This window comes from Colobus angolensis, unplaced genomic scaffold (genome assembly GCF_000951035.1).
Source record: "Colobus angolensis palliatus isolate OR3802 unplaced genomic scaffold, Cang.pa_1.0 Scaffold5, whole genome shotgun sequence".
NCBI classification, from domain to species: Eukaryota; Metazoa; Chordata; class Mammalia; order Primates; family Cercopithecidae; genus Colobus; species Colobus angolensis.
In genome coordinates, this window is record NW_012118487.1 from 4,143,997 (window position 1) to 4,148,690 (window position 4,694).

The following is a 4,694-nucleotide window of genomic DNA, read 5'->3' on the forward strand; positions in this document are numbered from 1 at the left end:
TTTTTTTTCTGTACTTTGGCCACATTGATCTATCTAAAACAGGTAGGAGAATCCTCCCCACAGTGTTCCACAGAGAGACTCCCAACTTGCAACTGTGCCCTCCATGCTTTTCTGCCTTATTTTTTCTCTCCTCATTCAGATACCACAGTACATCAGTGCAGAGCGTTACTCCATCTCCAGCCACCCTGCCCCTTTTACTAGATGGTTCCTAACTGGTTCATCTCCTCACTGTCCCATTGTAGGGCAGGAACTGATGCTAGGGGAGGGATGAATCCTTGACCATCAATCAGAGTGAGGAGGGATGTGCAAACAGCATGAAGCAGACGAAGTGCATTACAGCTGTAGTGTAAAGTGGAAGCTGTGGATTCCTATGTATGTTGTAAAGGAGGAAGGCCAGCAGCAACTTCAACCACAGAATGGGAACCTTGGAGGACAGAATAGGAGCTCATTTCCTCTGTGCGTTTTGGCTGTTAGACTTGTGTGTATGTTTTATTTGTTTGTTTCTGAGATGGAGTCTTGCTCCCTCGCCCAGGCTGGAGTACAGCGGCGCAATCTCAGCTTACTGCAACCTCCACCTCCCAGGTTCAAGCAGTTATCCTGCCTCAGACTCCCAAGTAACTGGGATTACAGGCATCCACCATCATGCCCAGCTAATTTTGCGTATTTTTAGTAGAGATGGGGTTTTGCCATGTTGGCCACGCTGGTCTCGAACTCCTGGCCTCAGGTGATTCACCCACCTCTGCCTCCCAAAGTGCTGGGATTACAGGTGTGAGCCACCACACCTGCCCTATGTGTATGTTTTTAAAAAGCCAGTGCTCACTTTTTGTATTTAAATTTCCAAAATGAGGCTGGGTACAGTGGCGTGCACCTGTAGTCCTGGCTACTCAGGAGGCTGAGGTGGGGGAGGATCACTTGAGCCCCGGAGTTTGAGACCAGCCTGGACAACACAGCAGGACTTCATCTCAGAAACAAAAACAAAATCAAAACAGAGCCAAACCATTGAAAAGGAAAAATAAAAAGAACATCTTTAGAGTAACCAAAGGAAAATGACATTGTATGAGGGGAACAAAGATTTGAAATGCCATTGACTTCCCATCAGAATCAAGTGAAATGACATATTTAAAGTTCTGGAAAAAAAGAAAATATCAACTCTTTATCTGGAAATAATCTTACGATGAAATGAAAATATCATGCAATAATGAGGCCAAATTAAAGACGTTTTCACTTAAAACTTAGAATCTGTCACTAGCAGACCTGTGCTACAAGAAATGCTAAATGAAGTTCTTTAGACAGAGGGAAATAATACCAGATGGAAACCTGAATCTTCAGGAAGGAAGGAAGAGGCTCAGAAAGGTAAATATGTGGGTAAATATAAAAGACTCCTTTTCCTCATAATTTCTTTAAAATATGTGACTGTTCAAAAATTATAACAAACTCTGTAATGAAATTTATAGCATGGAAATGTGATGCACTTGACAACTATAGCTTAATGTACAAGTAGAGTGCAGGGGCTTGTATTTTGTGTGATGTGGCACAATATTAACTTTAAAAATACTATGAAAAGTTAACGTTGTTTATTGTCATCTCTTGGGCAACCACAAAAAAAGCGACTCAAAGAGGTTTTGCTAAATTCGTCCATAGCAATAATTACATTACATTTGAATAAATGAAAAAATCCAATTAAAATGCAAGGATTGTCAGAATGCATTAAAAAGTAAGGCAATTATATGCTGTCTATCAATGACGCTATTTAAATATAAAAAGAGATAGGTTGAAAGTGAATGGATGGAAAACGATATGCAGAAAATATAAGCATAAGAAGGCTGGAGTGGCTATTTATCACATAATGTAGATTTCCAGACAAAGAGAATTATCAGAGAAAAGAAGGACATTTCTTTTTTCTTTTCTTTTCTTTTTTTTTTTTTTTTTTTTGAGATAGAATCTTGCTCTGTCACCCAGGCTGGTATGCAGTGGCGCCCTCTCAGCTCACTGCAGCCTCTGCCTCCCGGGTTCTAGCGATTCTCCTTCCTCAGCCGCCTGAGCAGCTGGGATTATAGGCATCTGCCACCACACCCGGCTGATTTTTGTGTTTTTAGTAGAGACGGGGTTTCACCATGTTGGCCAGGTTGGTTGTGAACTTCTGTCCTCAGGTGATCTGCCCACCTCCGTCTCCCAAAGTGCTGGGATTGAGCCACCGTGCCCGGCCTGGACATTTCATAATAAAATAGTCACTACATGAGAAAGACAATTGTAAGTGGGTATGTACCTAATAACAGCACTTCAAAATACATTAAGCAAAATTTGACAGAATTAAACACCTCTTGTTCAGGAATTGATAGAACATGTTTAAAAAATCAGTAAAGACATAAGATTTGAACAAAACCATCAGTCACCGTGACGTAACTCACCTAACTGCACTCAACACCTGCAGAAGAGTGAACTATAAAAATGTTTACGGTGAATTTGAAGTAGGATGTCCTTTTTTGATCATTGAATTCATTTTTATGTGCGAAGTTAGATTTCCATACCTTTTTTTTAATTTGTTTTGCTGGTTAAAATAACATAACATACATGAAAAATTTTACATATTCGAGTTTCTTTGTAATGTGATAAATAGCACTTGTCCTGAAACTATGAACATTTCTCGCTGAAGGAAGTCCCGAGTTTATTCTAAAGAGCAAATAAAGGCTGGCTCATAGCTGTCATTCCTTAATATCTTTAAATTCCCCAGAATCTTCTAATATACACATTCCATCTCCTACGTTGTTTGAAAGTAACTGACCAATAAATATATTTTTTCTTAAATAGCACGTTTCCCTTTAAAGTTATGTGTAAATTCAGTTTTATAAATCCATTTAAGAAAATGCTTAGGAGAGCTGCTATTTCACATCAAAAGAAGAGTTTTAATAAATCCTTAGGTTTTTGTTTGTAACACTTTACATTTCACCGAGTATTTTTGGTTCGCTCTTTACACTGACACTGAGGTAGGCAGCATTTCACAGATGAAGAAATAGGCTGACACAGGCCAGATGGCTACTGAATAGTGGAGCCAGGTCTTCTGGTTTCCAATAAAAGTCCTTCCATTATCCTGTCCAATAAAAGTCCTTCCATTATCCTGTACAAATTAAAAGAATCTTTTTTTTTTTGAAACAGGGTCTCACTCTGTCGCCCAGGCTGGAGTGCAGTGGTCTGATCACAGCTCACGGCAGCCTCGACCTCCCAGGCTCAAACCATCTTCCTGCCTTAACCTCCTGGGTAGCTGGGACCACAGATGTGTGCCACCACACTAGACTAACCTCTAGTTTGGATACAGATGAGGTCCCCCTATGTTGCCCTATGGTCCCCCTAGGGTCCCCTATGGTCTCGAACTCCTGGGTTCAAGTGATCCTCCTGCCTCAGCCTCCCAAATTGGTGGGATTACAGGCATGAACCACAGTGTGTGGCCTAAAAAGATCTTTTATTTTTATTTATTTATTTTTTAAGATAGAATTTCACTCTTGTCCCCCAGGCTGGAGTGCAATGGCATGATCTTGGCTCACTGCAACCTCCGCCTCCCAGGTTCAAGTGATTCTCCTGCCTCATCCTTATGAGTAGCTGGAATTACAGGCACCCACCACCACGCCCGGCTAACTTTCGTATTTTTAGTAGAGACAGGGTTTCACCACATTGGCCAGGCTGGTTTTGAACTGACCTCATGTCATCCACCCGCCTCGACTTCGCAAAATGCTGGGATTACAGACATGAGCCACCCTGCCCTGCCAATTTTTTTTTTTTTTTAAATAAAGATGAAGTCTCACTATGTTGCCCAAGCTGGTCTCAAACCCCTGGGCTCATGCGATCCTTCTGCTCTGGCCTGCCACAGTGCTGGGATTACAGGTGTGAGCCACCATGCCCAGCCAAAACCAATTTTTAAAAAAGAAAAATATTTTTAAAACGTCAAAGTGGAAAAGATTCCTAAACAAGATCCTCAATTCACAAATGAATATGAGTACACCAAAATTAAATAGTTTTGTTCAAAGAAAGATATAATAGACAATGTTAACACATAGGTAACAGACTAGAAAGAAATACAATATATAAAAGCAATAAAGGGATAAATAGCTACAAAGAATTTCTGCAGGCCAGGCACAGTGACTTACGCCTGTAATCCCGACACTTTGGGAGGCTGAGGCAGGTGGATCACCTGAGGTCAGGAGTTTGAGAGCAGCCTGGGTAACATGGTGAAACCCTGTCTCTACTAAAAACACAAAAATTAGCCCTGCGTGGTGGTGGGTGCCTGTAATCCCAGCTACTCAGGAGGCTGATGCACCAGAATCCCTTGAACGGGGGAGGCGGAGGGTGCGGTGAATGGAGATCTTGCTGCTGCACTCCAGCCTGGGCAACAGAGCGCGACTTTGTCTCAAAAAAAAGAACTTCTGAAAATCAGCAAGATAAAACAGGAAACCCTAAAGGAAAATAGTCAAAGGCTGTAAGTAAGAATTTTCATAGATTCTGGGTCTCACCAGCGGATCACCTGAGGTCAGGAGTTTGAGACCAGCCTGGCCAACATGGTGAAACCCTGTCTCTGCTTAAAAATACAAACATTATGGGGGCAGGGTGGTGGGTGTCTGTAATCCTAGTCACTCAGGAGGCTGATTCATGAGAATGCTTGAGCCTGGGAGGCAGAGGTTGTAGTGAGTCAAGATCACACCATC